Genomic DNA, 17,972 nt, shown 5'->3' with positions numbered 1-17,972 from the left:
CCATCTTCCTTTGTGCCAGGTATGCCTGCAATCAGCGGAGAATTTTCCCCAATTCCCATTGATTCTAGTTTAGCTAGGGTTCCTTGCTGCCATAGTCGGTCAAATGTTTCCTTGATGTCAAGGACAGTCACTCTTACCTCACCTGTGGCATTCAGCTCTTTTTTCCATGTTTAAACCAAGGCTGTAATGAGGTCAGGAGCTGAGTGACCCTGGCAGAACCTATATTGAGCATCCGTGAGCAGGTCATTGCTGAGTAAGTGCCCTGATGATGACTCCTTTCATCACTTTGCTGATTACGGTGAGTAGCCTCAAAGGACAGTAATTGGCTGGGTTGGATTTGTCCTGTTTCTTGTGTACAGGACACAACTGGGCAATTTTCCACATTACCGGGTAGATGCCAGTGTTGTAGCTGTACTGGAACAGCTTGGCTTGAGGTGCGGCAAGTTCTGAAGCACAAGTCTTCAGTACTATTGCCGGGATATTGTCAGGGCCCATAGCCTTTGCAGTATCCAGTGCCTTCAGCCGTTTCTTGGTATCATGTGGAGTGAATCATACTGGCTGAAGAGTGGGATCTGTGATGCTGGGAAACCCCAGAGGAGACCGAGCTGTTCCAGTACATTTACAACAGAGGAGACTGAGATGGATCATCCACTCGGCACTTTTGGCTGAAGATTGTTGCAAATGCCTCAGCCTTGTGTTTTGCACATATGTGCTGGGCTCCTCCAACATTGAGGACGGGGATATTTGTGGAGCCTCCTCCTCCAATGAGTTGTTTAATGGTGCACCACCGTTCACGGCTGGATGTGGCAGGACTGCAGAGCTTAGATCTGATGTGTTCGTTGTGCAATCGTTTAGCTCTGTCTATTACTTGCTGCTTATGCTGTTTGGCATACAAGTAGTCCTATGTTGTAGCTTCACCAGGTCGACACCTCATTTTTCGGTATGCCTGGTGTTGCTCCTGACATGTTCTACTGTACTCTTCATTGAACCAGGGCTGATCCTTTGATTTGGTGGTAATGGTGAGGTGGGGGATATGCCAGGCCATGAGGTTGCAGATTGTGGTTGAATACAATTCTGCTGCTGCTGATGTCCCACTGTGCCTCACGGATGCCCAGACTTGAGTTGCGTGATCTGTTCGAAGTCTATCCTATTTAGCACGGTGGTTGTGCTGCACAACACGATGGAGGACATCCTCAATGTGAAGATGGGACTTTGTCTCCACAAGGACTGTGCGGTGGTCACTTCTGCCAATACTATCATGGACAGATGCTTCTATGGCAGGCAGATTGGTGAGGATGAGATCAAATATGTGTTTCCCTCTTGTTGGTTCTCTCACCACCTGCTGCAGTCCCAGTCTAGCAGCTATGTCCTTTAGGACCCGGCCCGCTCTATACCACTATGCCACCACCTCCCCTGGTTTGTTAAAACAAACATTCATTTTAAGAACAGAATTAAGCACATTAGCAACAAAGAAATGGCTTTACAATGAACAGTCACAACATCTTAACTTGCTTCCCGAAACATGCTGCTACATTCCAATTGGACAACCCATATATTTCAAATGCTACCTATGTATAAGGTTAACAATCTGGTTTTACTTGCTTATCTTGGTGCAGAGTCTTTGGAGAGAGACATCTTTTTTGGGACCAAGCTGAAAATCTTCTGCTCAGCTTAGAGTCCAGGAAAAACGGCTTTTTTTACCAGACAGACCAGGCCCCTATTAGCTACACCAGCTGCACTCAAAGCACACAACATTCTATTGTCTCTTGTTAAACGATGTGCCTTGATTTGTTTAGCCAGTCTCAAACTGTTACAACATTGCATTAGTTATCTATCAGCAAACAGGTAAAATGTTTTTAAATATTTATTAGCAGAACACTTCCCCAGTAAAATCACTGATTACCTCACTTTTAATCACAGCTCGACCAGACACACTGGGCTGAATTCTCCGTCTCACTTCACCGAAAGGGCAATTTGTGATCAAGCCGAGAATTCAGCATCAGGCAACAAGGGCGCAGTCCCATTCCGATGCTCCGGTCCCCTGCTGGCATCAGGAGTGAGGTTCACACCCATATTCTCCAGGCCAGCGTGGCTCTCTGATCCTCTGGAATCACGTGGGCGAGAATTGGTGCAGGTCTTGACAAATGCAGCCCTGACGCTAAGGGCCAAGGGGATAGCTCTTTAAGGGAGTTGCCCCCAAAGTCCAACAAAGGGCCACCCTCCTCCCACAATGCAAGACCTGCCCACCGCACTTCCTCCAGACACCCCCCCACCGTCCCCCTGCCAGCGACCCCCAAATTGGAGAATCCACCACCATAGACCTCCTGATTAGAGATACGCTCAGGAGAGACCCCCTAATTAGAGAGACTCCCATGAGAGACCCCCTAATTAGAGAGATTCCCATCAGAGACCACCCTGCCCATAAGAGAGACCACTGCTTGAAACCCCCCCTAAGAGAAACCCCTGCCTGGAAGCCTCCCATAAGATAGACCCCTGCCTGGAAGCTAGAGAGCTGTCCATGTTGAGGCAATGAAAGAAAAACGCAGCTTTAAAACTCACCCATGGAATACACCTGCTCGCTCAGGCAGAGGAAGCAGCATATGTGAATTCCTGGAAAGAGAAAAAGTCAGTTGGGTTTAAATCCGGGCAGATCTTTGATTTACATGCTATTCATGTATATCTCTGTGAAATTGCTTTTACTAGGCTGTGATTGACAGTTTCCACACACACCCAGCTGTTTGCATTGTTTCATTCATCTCCCTTCAGGCTTGAAAGTCTTTGAAGTACACAGCTGTGAAACTAGCCAGTTAAGTGCTCGTTTAAGTTCACGTCCTCTTTTTCTCTTCAGAAAGCACTTAAATGTCTTTGATGTGGCCCAGAAGCTGTCAATCGTAGGTATGGGCTTTGAAAGTACCCAGCTGTGAAACTAACTGCAACATTTATAAACATCTAGCTATGATTGTAATTAAGGATGAAGTACATAGGTGCATTGACTAACTGTACTTCATTGAATAATATCTGATAACATGGCAAGACGATTATGTATTGTAGCTAGACCGAATTGCATGCTGGTAGAAAGTTGCTCTAAACAAATATGGGCAGTTATTTGAGCTTGTTAAATAAAGATTGATTGAATGAATCTGGGAAATCTTGAACTTGTTAAATAAAGATTGATCGATGGAATCCTGGAAATCTTGTGAGTTTGTGTTCACCAAAGCAGCAGAGCCTTGGTCAACATTGGCATCCCTGGGTGGGCTTTCATGATTAATGTGGTTGCTTAATGCCACAATCGAGCCTGAAACCCTTAAATAATTTGGTGAACATGGGAGAGGTGAAATTTGGCACTCGTGGGGGTATCCAAAATGGGGTCTGTGATCCATCAGAGTGCCTCAATACTGTGTATAACCCATGGAAGTAGACTAGTTGGGAGGATACGGGTAAACTCCATGGTCAACCTGAGTGGCATTCTATAGTTCGCAGGTGCATTGATTGAGAGGGTTCGGAATGAGATTTTAGCGAGGACAAACTGTGTTAAAGGTTTAAAAGAATTTATTTCCCCATCTGCAACTGCCACAGGGCAGAATCGCTGGACCTCAACCCCAGTCAACCCGGGACTGAATCCCAAGTGTTCTACATGGACAAAAGTGGTGCCAGCCCTGGAGCGAATCGGTTCCTGTTAATGGACTAGTACCGGTGCCACGTAGAACTCACACAATTCTATTGTATGCCGACCCTCATCCCAGCCAAGATGATAGTACTGGTTGCCTGGAGCACACCCATCCCGTTGATGGGTCAGCTGGAGCCAGAAGGTATCTATACCGTGGTGCTAAGTTCCCACTGAGCAGTCAGTGGCGTGTGCAGTCATATGGCTGCCTTGCAGGCTGTGGCAATAACAGTCTGTGCCCATCCACCCTGACCCCACGGCCCACTTCCTTTTTAAAAAAATGTATTTTATTACAAACATGTATCAAAACAGGATACAGCAAATAAACACCCTGGGAAACATACTTCCCAGCAATCAACTATACAATCTGTACAATGTTTTTTCCCTTTTCACCCCCCAACCCCCCCCCCCCCCCCCCCCCCGCGCGACGAACAGCTCCTCAAACATGGTCACAAATATTCCCGACCTTTTCTCAAACCCCCTGCAGAGCCCCTTAACTCAAACTTTATATTTTCCAATCGTAGGAAGTCGTACAGGTCACCTAACCAAGCCGCTACCCCCGGTGGCACAGACCACTTCCTAGCCACCCCCACTACTCCCTACAGCCCTGTCAGATGCCATCCCCCCCCCCCCCCCCCCCCCCCGTCAGCACACTATAGCGATGTTGGACACTGTTTGTACCCCCTCCTGTACCCTCAGCAGCCATAGCTCCTGTTTCCCGATTTGAAATACCACTAGTGAAGCTCGCCATCGGTATTCCTCCTCGCGGACGCAGAGCATTACACAAGGCACGGAAAATGCTGGGTCGGGCCTATTAATGATATGCCAACAGCCTTTACTGTACAATTTGCATGCCCACACTGGCGTGTGGCATAGAATGCATTCACGCTGGGACCAGAGCGTGGCATTCCTTCGCTTCGGTCTGGAAAATGGTCACCTTAGATCAACTGTTTTACATCAAAACATTCGGGATCGCCGACCATCAGGAGATCATTCTAAGTGCATTAAAGGCATTGCAAAATTAAAATCTCAATTATTCTATTTGAGAGGAATAATTTGCACGTTTAGGCAAACAAATGTTGATGGAGGGGATGATGTAGATTGGGAAAGTCTGCAATGACAGCGCCTAGCCCTGGACTCCATTTGCATGGCATTGGGGAGAACCAGCACGATTCAAGGTATGGAGGCGGCCCTTTTGAGGCATAGTGACCAGATTGCCTCTCTGGAAGCGGAGATGTCTCTGAAGGCCGACGTGAATAAAGCACTGAAGGCCAAACAGTGATTTGGAGAATCGTTCCAGGAGGCAAAATATCCGTTTTGTGGAGTCTCCCACAGAATTCTTTGCGAAGATGTTTGGGATGATGGTGGGGGAGGATGGACCTGCGTGCCCACCAAACAAACCATCAGAAGCCCCATCCCAACGAACCACCGAGAGCAGTAATTGCGATGTTTCACAGTTTATAAGAGGAAGAGCGGATCCTGAGACGGGGAAAGGAGCATCATGATTACAAATGGGAAGGCCATGCCATCAGGTTTTATCAGGACGTGGGAGTGGAGCCGACAAAGCAGGAGATGTTCAATAAGGCCAAAGCCGCCCTGCATAAAAGTAGAGTCCGATTTGGTGTGGTGTACCCAGCATAGCTAAAGGTGACTTATGAGGGGAAATACTTTTTTTTTTATGCACTCGAGGAGGTGGATTCCTTTGTAAAAAAAACATGGGCTGGGTATGGGTTGATTGAGATTTTTTGTATATTGGAGTTAGGCATTTTGATATGTGGAATTGTTGGGGTTCCTTGTTCATTTCTGCATTTTTCTGTTCTTGTTTGGACTGGATGCTTCCTAAGTTGGATTTGGGTAAGGGGTTTCATTTTTATCTGAGGTTTTGCTCTATTTGTTCTAACGGTTGTGTAAATATATAGCTCCCTGTTGGAATACCACGTGTTAAGGGGTTTTTATACTTTGTGTCCTTTTTTCTTTGTCTTAACGTCCTGCTAACCAAAGAGTTATCTAACGGGAGTGGTCCTGAGAGGTTGACTGCAGCTTATTATATTAGTTTGGTTTGAGGTAATGAGCTTAGTGTTTTTGTTGTTCGGCAGGGGCTTATTAGTTCTGGGTTTTAATGGATCATGTTCGCATTACTGTCTGGATGTATATTTGGGTGCAGTAATATCTGAGGGCGTGGTAGGGGGGGAATAGGGGTAGTTTGCTGATGTTGACTGCAGATTTTTCTTTGTTTAATCTTGTTAGTGGGTTTAGTGGCCATCTTGGGAGGGCCTGGTTGCTGTAGTTTCTGTGTAACTGTTGGATAATCCATCATGATGGAAATGGCTGATTTTGGTTCGTGGGAGGTGTGGAGCCCCCAATTCGGTTAGTCATCTGGAATGTCAGAGGCTTGAATGACCCAGTGAAAAGGTTGGGAGTATTTGCTCATCTTAAAAGTTTAAATGCCGATGTGGTGGTTCTGCAAGAGACTCAGTTGTGGGTCAGAGACAAGACAAAGTTGCTGAAGGGTGAGTGGGACAAGTTTTTCATTCGGACTTTGATTGGAGGGCCCGGGGTACAGAAATTCTGATCAATAAAAGTTTCAATTTTCTGCCATTAAGACCTTGACTGATCCCAATGGTAGGCACGTTATTGTCTGTGGATCTTTGGCGGGCACCTCAGTGGTCCTTGTCAATGGATATATCCCAAACTGCAGCGATACGAGTTTTATTATCTCGGCTAGCCTCCATCCCTGATTTGGATTCTCATCAGTTTATTTTGGGGGGTGTGGGGGGGACTTAAACTGTGTTCTGGACCCCAGGATGGATCAGTCCAGACCAAAATCTCTGACTCCATCAGCAGTGGAAAAGATGTTGTTGGTTTTTATAGAGCAAATAGGTGGGGCAGATCTGTGGTTTTGCATCCGGATGATAGCATCCTTCTTTCCCCCCATATCTACCAGGTATATTTGCACATTGACTTCTTTGTGGTAGGTAGGTGTCTCCACCCCTCGGTGAAGGGTTACTCGACAATTGTGATTTCAGACCATGCCCCACATTTTGTTGATTTGGCACTAGAGTCAGGTCCTCCCAGCAATTGCCATGGAGATTGGATTCGGTACTATTTGGGGCCAAGGGATTTTGCGAACATATGTTCACCGCCATCTATTATGCCTTCTACTCAGTGGGAAGCCCTTAAGGTGTTTATCTGGGAGAGATAATTTTCTACAAAGCACACATGGATAAGACTGCGAGGGCAGAGTGGCAGAGAGGGGTGGTCTCCATTCCGGAGGTGGACCATCAGTTCTCACTTGCCCCAACCCAAGACAAGGTAGTGAAACACATCCCTGTATCCGATGATTCATGATGATATATGCCAAGCAGAGTATCCAGAGGATTGGTATGTTCCACAATGGGGTGGCCAGCACCACCACCTGGAGGACTGCTGGTGTCAGGCCTCTCCAAAATGGGTGTGTGAAACCAGGTGAGATAGTGTGGGCATTTCGATTGTTACCGGCGAGGTCGGAGGTCACCCTGAAGAATTTTATTGGGCACTGGGGGCTCCCTCAAGGAAACGCTCCATGGTCGAGCAGGGTTTTCCAATCTGCGAACGCCATCTCCTGGCAGTGTTTTGGTCAGTTTAGTATTTCAGTTACAACATGGGATTAAGCCCTGTCACTGTTCTGACTAAACACATGCCTCTCCAGTTACTCCTGGCAGGATTAAAGACGTAATGGTCAGTCAGAATCGGATCGCGAGATGAATCCTTCTACTCCAGGGCAGGGGCATTTCAGCCGATAATACTCTTTTCTATACTCCTGCACACATGTGTAATTTTGTGCCACCAATCGATCTCAAGGGACCGTTTGTGCCAAAAACAAAAGGGGGGAAGAGAAGAATTAAAAATGCTAATGAAATGTTGGCCTTTATCTTGAGGGCTGGAATACAAATGGATGCACGTTATGCTGCATCTGCACAGAGTTCTTGTGCATTGCATTCAATTCAGGACACTGCACTTAAGGAAGAATATATTGGTCTTTGGAGGGGTTCAGTGTAGAATTGTCAGGATGATACCAGGGTTAATAGGGTCAGGTTATGAAGACAGGTTGTATAGACTTGAACCACATTAGGGAATGATCTAATTTAAGATAAATAAAGGATTTAATAGGGATGATGGAGAGCACATATTTCCTCAGTGGGACAGACAGAACAAGGGGGAAACCACCCCCCACCCCCCCACCCCCCCCCCCCACCCCCACCCCCACCCCCACCACCCCCCACCAAAAGGCCTAGGCCAAGTGAAAATGACAAAACTAATATTGAGGGTTTTTTGTTAAGCAATGGTTGAAGCCAATGTGGATAGATGGAGTTAGGGTAAATTTCAGCCATGATCTAATTGAATGGCAGAAAACGTTTGACGGGCTGACTGGACGACTCATATTTCTTTCTTTCAAAGTCCATGGTTGGTAGTGTAGGGTCTGGGTTTGGTGCGTGTAGTGTCACAAAATGGTGGGAATCTATTAAAATGAATGTATTTTTTGCACAAGTAAAATCAAACTGCTATGTATTTTGTGAACCAAGTTTGGGCAACAACTAAGAGACAGGAAGGAACAGAAAAGAATAGAGAGCAGGCTGTTCTTTACAATTGATACATTTAGTAGTCAGAGTGCTGTAAGCTAGGAAGTAGGCTAGTTGCAGATGAGGCATTGAAGAAACAACAGCAAGAGAGACAGAGGCAGCCAACCTCAGGAAACAGCACTGCTAGAGATGACGCGCTGAAGGCAAACAGCCGGTTTGTGCAAAAGATGATTTTCTTCGCTGAACTGACGGCCATTCCCAAATCTTGGCCACTTAGGCTGTACGGTGTGGTAGTTTCTGGCTAGATTTGACCAGGGGGCTTGAGTTTAAGAGTCGCGAGGTTATGCTGCAACTGTACATGACCCTATTGAGACCACATTTGGAGTATTGTGTGCAGTTCTGGTCACCTCACTATAGGAAGAATGTGGAAGCATTGGAAAGGGTGCAAAGGAGATTTACCAGGATGCTGCCTGGTTTGCAGGATAGGTCTTATGAGGAAAGGTTGAGGGAGCTAGGGCTTTTCTCTTTGGAGCGGAGGAGGATATGAGGCGACTTAATAGAGGTTTATAAGATGATGAGGGGGATAGACTGGACGTTCAGAAACTATTTCCTCGGGTGGATGTAGCTGTTACAAGGGGTCATAACTATAAGGTTCAGGGTGGGAGATATAGGAGAGATGTCTGAGGTAGGTTCTTTATTCAGAGAGTGTTAGGGTGTGGAATGGACTGCCTGCTGTGATAGTGGGGTCGGACACTTTAGGAACTTTCAAGCGGTTATTGGATAGGCACATGGAGAACACCAGAATGACAGGGATTGGGATAGCTTGATCTTTGTTTCGGACAATACTCGGCACAACATCGAGGGCCGAAGGGCCTGTTCTGTGCTGTACTGTTCTATGTTCTAACAAATGTATGGTTGTTGTTTAGGAAATGGAGGAGTCTCACTAGAGTTTAGGATTATGGGATAAATAGATGCTTTTGGGTTTCCCAAAAAGGGATTCTTCAATGAAAGATAGGCTTGAGTTTTCACTGTCTCCAGAGACATTTTGTACTCGTACCCAAAAAATAATACACGCCGCAAAACCTGTGTTTCCGGTTGGAACACTCCCCCACATAACATCAGTGGGGTTTCAGTGAAGTTAAAGGGAGTAAATAATCCAATCCCGGGATTGTTGCAGGCTTGTTATCCAAACCTGGTGTGAGGCTGAAAGAGACAAAGCCTCTTAAAATTTTGATCTGGAAGACTCTCGTGGGTCTTAAACCATCTGCTTTTGAGGAGACTGCCGAGTTTCCATTGTTAGGTTCCCAGATGAGAACCCGACTGTTTGCAATTTGTAAAACTGTGAGAAAAGGTTACTGCACCACAGTAGTGATAACAATGACCAATAGGTATCTTTTATGTGAAAACAAAACTTTAATCTAAGCACAGAATTAACCACATTAATAAGAGAGAAATAGCTTTACAGTTAGCAATTACAACAGTTCTTAAGTGAAAGAAGAAAACTTACTTTCTTAACCTGCCACTCTATTCCAATTAAACAAACCAACAGGGTTCAAAAACCACTCATGAATAAAGTTGACAATCAGGTCTTTTTCTTGCTTTTCTCTGTCCAGGATCTTTGGAGAGAGAATCTTTCAGGACCAAAACTGAAATGCCTCTGTTCAGATTAAAATCCTAGAAACTTTAACAGACAGACCTGGCTCCACCTTTTATTTACATAATCTGTACCGAAAACATAAGACACTCTTCTGTATCCTCCCACAAGATGCTCAATGACCTGTTTAGCCAGCACCAAACAGAATACCCCTCATAAACTATTCAAACCGCAGTTGTCCTTTAAATGTAAACGATATTCCATTAGCTCGCCAGCTGTAAACAAGTAACTGGTTCTCAAATCTATTAGCAGAACACTTCACCTGCAAAATCAATGATTTCCACACTTTTACAACCACATAACCACAGCTTTGGCAGATATACTAACTGTAAGCACCTTAACTAGCTTTTAATAACATGACTGCAAAAATATATAAAATTAGAATTTCTTAGTTATCACAGAATTTACTATAAAGGAGAAAAGTTATTTGTAGTTCACTTGTAAATGACAAATGGGAAGTATGTTCAACAAGGCAGCAAATTATCTCTTCTTCACAATTTAAAAAATATAGCAATAAGATTTGCACTTGCACTTTTTATGACAACCAGATGTCTCAAAGGCACTTATATGGCTAATCAAGTACTTTTGAAATGTGTTAACTGTTGTAGGAAATGCAGCATATTTGTGCACAAGCACCCAGAAACAGCAATGTTAGTTTATTTATTTGTGATGTTGTGTTTGAGAGCTAAATATTGGGAGTGGAACTTGAAAGCAGAACTTTAATCGCTCAAAGTTGAGAGTACTAGCAACTGAGACATGGCAGACATATTGTAGGGTCTAACAAACTGGGAAAAAGCACCAGAGAAAGGATCAAATATATATTTGCTCCCAGTCTTGTACAGAAAATATATTTTGTGCCCGCAACAGGCTGGCACTGTGGGCAGCACGGTGACACAGTGGCTAGTATTGGTGCCTCACAGCCCCAAAAATCCAGATTCGATTCCAGTCTCAGGTGTGTCTGTGTGGAGTTTGCACTTTCTCCCTGTGTATGCATGGGTTTCCTCCTGGTGCTCCGCTTTCCTTCCACAGTCCAAAAATGTGCAGGTGAGGTGGATTGACCATGATAAATTGCCCCTTAGCGTCCAAAGGATGTGCAGTTTAGGTGGGGTTACGGGGATAGGTCCAAGGTGGAGCGCTCTTTCGCAGACTTGATGGGTCGAATGGCCTCCTTCCATGTCTACAAAATAAGTAAGAGCTAAATTCCCTGATCATGAATGGCGTTCGGAGGGAGCACTGGGGGAGAAAGCGCGGGACCCATTTGAATGAACGAACAACGACTGATTGCTGGAGTTGCGAAGTGGCGAGAAGTTACTTCCCGGGAAAACCTTAGTAAGAAATCTTACAACACCAAGTTAAAGTCCAACAGGTTTGTTTTGAATCACTAGCTTACGGAGCACAGCTGCTTCCTTAGGAAAACCTTGCCACAGTGACTCGCCCTCGCGTGGGGGGGGGGCGGGGCGGGTCCTGGGGACGTGACGTCAGCTGAAGTGTTGCACGCCGGCGGCGTCACTGCGTGGCTCTGTGCGCGGTGACGCAGCCACGCCCCGCGGCGCGCGCAGCTCAGCAGCGGTTGGCGAAGAGAGAAAACAAAAAATCCCGGTGGGAGGTGAAGGAGGGAGAGAGGCGGCGAGCGATCCAGGTGAGGCCCGGGCCCGTTGTGGTCGCTTGGTTAGCGCGGAATTTACACACACAAAAAATAGGGACGGCGGTTTTTAAGGAGCCTGTCCGATCTGCCGAGTCCGGGATGCGGCGCCTTAGCTGGGGGAGCGGCAGTTAGGAATGGGCCCCCGGCTGACTGATAGGCAGCCGGGCCGGTCCACTCCACCCCGACTCTGCACACTCGCCTCTCTGATGGCTGTGGGGACAGGGAGGGCCTCGCTCTCCATCCCCTCCCCGGAGCGTCTGGGAAATGGGCTTGATGAAAAGTTGGTGCGCTTGCCGTTCAAGATGCACCACCCGGCTGGACCCTTCGGGCGAGAAGCGCTTATGCCGTGGATGAGCACTCACTCCACTCCGCCTCGGCGTAAACAAACACCCCCCCCCCCCCCCCCCCCCGGCTGACCACCATCCCAGCGCCGCACTCGCTCTCCCAACGACAGAGAGAGACATCGAAGCTGAGGCCAAATCAACAATACCGGGAGTCAGCCTTTCCAGGCGGAGATAACCTTTCATCGGAACTGAACCCCTGCACCCTCCCTCCCCTTCTCGGTTGCACTCCAGGTCGCCCCAATTCCCTAAATTGAGGTACCTCGGAATGCCCTGAGGCTGTGAAATACATTTTTGCGCCTGAGATGGAAACGGCGTACAGAATCCGTGGCCCTATTTCCTCCCCGGCCAACTGAGAAGGTTTGGGGGCTGTATGTTTACATTGTTGGCGGCGCACTTTCGGGTTGTTTTATTCATGTGTTGCAATGTGCCCTCTGGGCAGTCTTGTGTGTCCTTCATGTGGCCTGTTTCCATCGAGACGTTCATTCCCAGTGAATAAATGTAGAGACGGTTATCTGCTCCATGTTTTCATTTTTTCTGCAAGGAGTTTTTGTACTGTTGCTGCCAACTTTGATTGCTATCGTTATGCATGTTATTTTCTTGTGGTCATGACACATGATTAGGGAGTCAGATGACAGGAAGGGTGTCTTCCTGGTAAACACCCAAGTTACTACTGGATGCCACTTCAGTTGCCTTTTGTTCGGAAGTTCTACCTTTGTTTGCCCAGAAGAAAATTGTAGGCACGTATAATGAAGTGGATTTTAAGGAGAGAAGTGAATGGGTTGAGGGAGGAAATGTCATTAGTGGGGCCCAGGCTAAAGATAAGGCTGCCACTGGTGGGTGATTACAGGGGATGTTAGACAAGAAGGCTGCAAAAGATGACAAAGCTAAGGAAGGCTGAAGCTGTCGAGAGATTTTAATAAACAAGAATTTTACATTTGAGGTTTTACAGGATCTGCAAAGCTCTTGTGATTCAGTGGGAACATGGCTAATGGGCAGATAAAAACAGCCAAGTTTTTCATAATCTGGAACAATGTGAATAATCAAGCCTGAGGGTCTCAAAGCAAGTCTGAACATGTCAGCAGATGATTAATCAATTGTAGTCTTTGTGATGGAGAAGATATAGGAGTAATAATTAATGCAGTAGCCCAAAATCAGTAATCAATAAATACCTTGCACCCATTGTGTTGGGAGGTCGCTAGATGGTCATTGACATGGGTTGTCTTGCATAGTAGACCATCCTCTGGAGGCTTTTAAAACAGAATTTATCAGGTTAATAAAAAGTAAGTGGCAACAGCAGACTTGGATTTAGCACATGGGAGGTTAGGAAATTATTTTGTTGAAGTCAAGGAAATGATTCAGGGGGCGACAGCAAAGTTGCAGCGTATGGAATAAAAGGGACAGTGGCAGTAGGAATACAAAGTTGGCTGAGTGATAGGAAACAGGGCATAGTGGTGAGCGGTTGTTTTTGATACTGGACGACGGCCTCCCCAGGGGTTGATATTAGAGCCAATGTTTTTCAAGACCTAGACTTGGGTGTACAGCGAAGAGGTGTGAACTGTGAGGACTATAGTGATAGACTTCACTAAGTATAGCCTGGTTGAATGGGCAGACACAGGGCAGATCCGGTTTAATGCAGAGAAGTATGGGGCGATTCATTTTGGTAGAATGAATGAGGAAAGACCATGTAAAAATAAATGGGGTGCCACACTTCAGGAAGGATTGGAGAGTATTCAAGACAGATTTTCTAGAATGGTTCCAGGGATGAAGTGGATACATTGGTGTAGCTGAAACTGTTCTCTTTCGAAAAGAGAAAGTTTCGAGGACATTCAATTTAGTTGTCTAAAATCATATCCAGCCCCAACTAGAGAGGAGCAGTGCAAGCAGGGGCGAGTGGAGCAGTGCAAGCAAGGGCGAGAGGAGCAGTGCAAGCAAGGGTGTGAGACTGCAAGGCACGAGAGAGAGGAAAATTACATTACCCGTTATAAGTGACATCACGGACAGCTAATGATCGGAGGATGGTGAGTGTTTGTTAGAACCTGTCCTACAGCAAAGCCTGGTCTCCAGTCGTCTGGAATTTCCCTGCTGGGCCATGGCCGTGCTCCACTGAGACAGTGTGGGATTGACGTGCAATGACCACTCCACATTAAAAGAATTCAGGCACCCACCCACCCAAATGAATTTTGGGACCTGGAATGTCAGGAGCATATGGACAATCCCAACAGCAACAGACTTGAATGTCGCACCGCCATCATAGCCTGAGAAGTTGGCACCACAACATTGACATCGTCGCCCTGAGCAAAACATGATTGGCAGTTGAAGGCCAACTTAAAGATCAAGGTGGCGGATACACCTTCTTCTGGAAAGGCAAACTGAAAGAAGAAGGTTTCCTTTACGGGGTTGGCTTTGCCGTAAAAATAAAATTAGCCAGACATCTCCATTAACTCCCCTGCGGTGTGAGCGAGCGAGTGAATGCCTCATGACTCTACGGCTCACCCTGCCCCAGAAGCAGCACATCACGCCTCAACTCTAGATGCAACAGGCGAGACAAAAGAGGCATTCTACTCCAGCCTCGACCAATCACTGTCCCACATCCCAAAGGGCGATAAGCTGATTCTCCTCGCTGACTTCAATGCTAGAGTCAGGAGGGATGCAAACCTCTGGAAAGGTGTGTTGGGAAAGTACGGTGTGGGGGGAAAAACAATGCCAATGGAGTCCTCCCCCTGACAAAATGTTTCAAACACGGCCTGATCATCATGAACACCCTGTTTCCCCCAGAGAGATGAGCAGAAGACCTGATGGCAACACCCCCATTCCAAGCACTGGCACCTAATAAACTATATCATTGTCTGAGCAAGGAACCGTAAAGACATCCGCATCACCTGTACTAGCACCGGAGCTGATGACTGTTAGACTGACCAACGACTAATCTGCTCTACCATCTCCCATCACCCTGGCTAAAAACTGACGGGCAGAAAAAACTCTGCTGCAGGATGTCGCTGGACTCAAAAGACCCTGAGAAGAAGGAGCTACTTGAGAACCAGAAGCACAGAATACCCAGAGTGCCTGATCCGCCTTAAAAGTCACCATAGTCAGCACCTGCGAGGAGGCGCTTGGGCTCTCGACCGTGAAACACCCAGACTTGTTCAACGAGAGTGATCGATGAGATCCAGGCCGCAAACATAAGGCGTTCCTGAACTGGCAGCTCCACCAACACACGACTGAGAGAAAATGAGCCAAAAGCAATGCAAGGTCGAGGTGCAACAAAGAACTCGCAACCTAAAGAATAGCTGGTGGGTGGAAAGAGTGCAGGAGGCTCAGCAATTTGCTGACAACCATTATGTGAATGGCTTCTTTACAATCTAAACCATCTATGGTCTGAGTACCCAGGGATCCACCCCACGAGAGCCAAGAACGGAGAGGCACTCATCAAAGACAACGAGGTAGACAACGCCTGCTGAAGAGAGCACTTCGATAGCCTTTGACGCAATTGCCCTCGACACCATCCAGCAAGACAAAACCTGCCACTATCTCAGAGCAACCCCAGCTTGTCGTAAAGTCCAAAAAGCCATACGACAGCCGAAAAACAAGGACTGGCACAGATGGAATCCATGCTGAAGTATTTTTTTTAAAATATTTTTTATTCTCCTTTTTCACATTTTCTCCCAAATTTGCACCCATAATCAATAAACAATAATCAATAACAAATGTAATGCCAATCCCCATATCAATAACAAAGATCCCATCCTCCAACCAAACCACAGACATTAGCCCGCATGTTAAACAAATTACAAAAAGGAATCGCCCATAGTCACCATTAATACACAGTCGTCATCCCCCCGCAATGTTCGATGTGATCCAATTCTCGAAAGTTCATAATGAATAACGCCCATGAATTGTAGAACCCCTCCATCGTTCCCCTCAGTTCAAATTTTCAAGCATCAAGAATTCCAGCAGGTCTCCACGCCAGGGCACTGGGTGGAGAGGTTGATCTCCACACGGACAGGATCCGCCTTTTGGGCGAAGGCTACAACATCTGCCTCCATGCCCGTTTCCAACCCCGTCTGGTCCGACACCCCGAATATAGCCTCCCGAGCGTCTGGGTCCAGTTTCACGTGCACCCTAAAAACCTCCTTCCGGTAATCCTCCAGCTATGGACAGGACCAAACCCCCCCCCAATCTCGAGCAACCTGTACACACACACGCACAGCCGAGTCACCACAAAATGTTTATGCCAAAGGCACTCTTGACCAGAATCCACAACCTTATCAACCTTGTCTGGAAGGAAGAGAGCATGCCGGGTGATCTCAAAGATGCCTTAATTGTGACCATCTTCAAGAAAGGAGACACATGCCTGTGTTTGGTAGAGGCAAATTAATTTGGCTTCGAAAGGGGAATTGGATAGTTGCCCAAATAGAGAGGATTTTGAAGGGATCCAGGGAAAAGGTGGAAAAGTGGGACTAACTCCTGTTCTTAGCCAGCATGGACATTATGGCCGAACAGCCTCCTGTGCTGTAATTATTTTTTTATGAAGCATGTGCATTTTAAAAAAAATTGTGAAGTCAGTTAATACTGATTGAATCTGAATTAAGTGAGTCTGAGCATGATTATTGCTCTGTATATTCACTTGCTATGTTCACAATAATAAAGCAGTTTAATGGTTCATAAATTACCTTGTCTTTCCAATCTTAGTCAGCCTTTGAAAAGATTTTTAGAAAAAAAACGCTAAAATATAACACGTGAAGTCTACTTAGGAGAGCCTATGTAACCAGACAATACCCACAGCAGGTCCAATGACCGCCAGTTTCAGAAGTGTGGAGGGAATCGGGGACATAAAATGGAAAATAAAAAGCTGAATGTTTTAAAATTTCTTTAGTTCGCTGAACAACTGTGAATTGGAAACATTTTAGCACTTTCTTTAATAATCTACAGAAAGTTAAAGTTTTTAATTTTATAATATTGGCATAAGTTTTATTTAAAAAACACTGCTCCATCTAAGCTTGTACGTTCACATATTTGTGGTCCTAAAGATTTTTTGTTTGCTTTTGTTTAGTGTTGTCACATTTACCACATTTGACTTGATTTGACACATCCAAAAATAAATTACCAGTTGGTCAAACAGAATTTTCATGCCTACAGTCATTTTAACTGTTGTTCACTTGGTAAATATTTGGACTTGATAACTTCCATGGAAAATAATGGAATCAGTTAAGCTGATGGATCTATAATTTAACCTATTACATTTTCAACTATGGGCACCACCATGTAAGACTATTTTCAATCTTCTACGTCATCCCTGTCAACAAACTCCAGTACAATGATTATTAGTGCCTTGTATGTCTTCTTTCTAGTCTCTTGTCTTTACACTCTGTAATTGATACTAAATAACCCTGGGGAATTATTTGCTTTAAGTCTTTAAAAAAAAAAAAAAAATTGCCTTCCGTCTCATACATGGAAGTTATGAATCTGCCAGTCGAAGTGAGTAACAAATTGTGTTTTGCATGGAACTGGGAAAACACCATGAGGTCAATCATTTGAACCCCGGAACATCGCTGCGGTGTTCCTTAGAGTAGTTGGTGTCCAAGGCCCGACTATCTTCAGCTGCTTGCTTTATCAATGACCTCCCCACCATTATAAGCTCACAGTTGGGGATGTTCGCAGATGTTCATCATGACTTCTCAGATATATGAAGCAGTTCATGTCCATAAAGCAGCATGACCTGGACAGCACTCAGCCACTGATGAGTGGCACAGTAACATTCATGTCACACAAGTGTCAGGCAACGATCACCTCCAGCAAGAGAGAATCTAACCATCTCCCCATAACATTCAATGGCATTCCCATCGCTGAATCCCTCACTATCAACATCCCAGAAGCCTAACTGGATCATATAAATACTGTGCCTACAAGAGCACGTCAGAAGCTGGGAATTCTTTTGGCAACTAACTCACCACCTGATTCCCAAAAGCCTCTCCACCATACACATGGCAAAAGTCAGTAGTGTGATGGAATATTTCCTATTTGCATGGATGAGTGCAACTCCAATAATAAAGAAGCTCAACACCATGCAGGACAAAGCCGCCTGCTTAACTGACACGCTAGCCACCTC

At 45.8% G+C, this 17,972-nt stretch overlaps 2 protein-coding genes across 4 annotated transcripts in view; both read left to right on the top strand.

The window, feature by feature from the left end:
• kctd7 (potassium channel tetramerization domain containing 7) overlaps positions 1-17,972 on the top strand; it is a 59,421-nt gene that overhangs the window by 26,371 nt on the left and 15,078 nt on the right. The window lies entirely within an intron of this gene.
• The window catches only part of rabgef1 (RAB guanine nucleotide exchange factor (GEF) 1), a 59,272-nt gene continuing 49,718 nt past the window's right edge, over positions 8,419-17,972 (top strand). Inside the window, exon 1 of one of the 2 annotated variants that reach the window (XM_038814155.1) lies at positions 8,419-8,437. The gene's annotated coding sequence lies outside the window, so the exon portion shown is untranslated. Of the gene's footprint in view, positions 8,438-11,405; positions 11,517-17,972 lie in introns of those variants that run through there. The other variant, XM_038814154.1, reaches the window with a different exon arrangement.

Source organism: Scyliorhinus canicula, chromosome 12 (genome assembly GCF_902713615.1).
Source record: "Scyliorhinus canicula chromosome 12, sScyCan1.1, whole genome shotgun sequence".
NCBI classification, from domain to species: Eukaryota; Metazoa; Chordata; class Chondrichthyes; order Carcharhiniformes; family Scyliorhinidae; genus Scyliorhinus; species Scyliorhinus canicula.
This window is presented reverse-complemented; position numbering and strand designations above follow the sequence as displayed.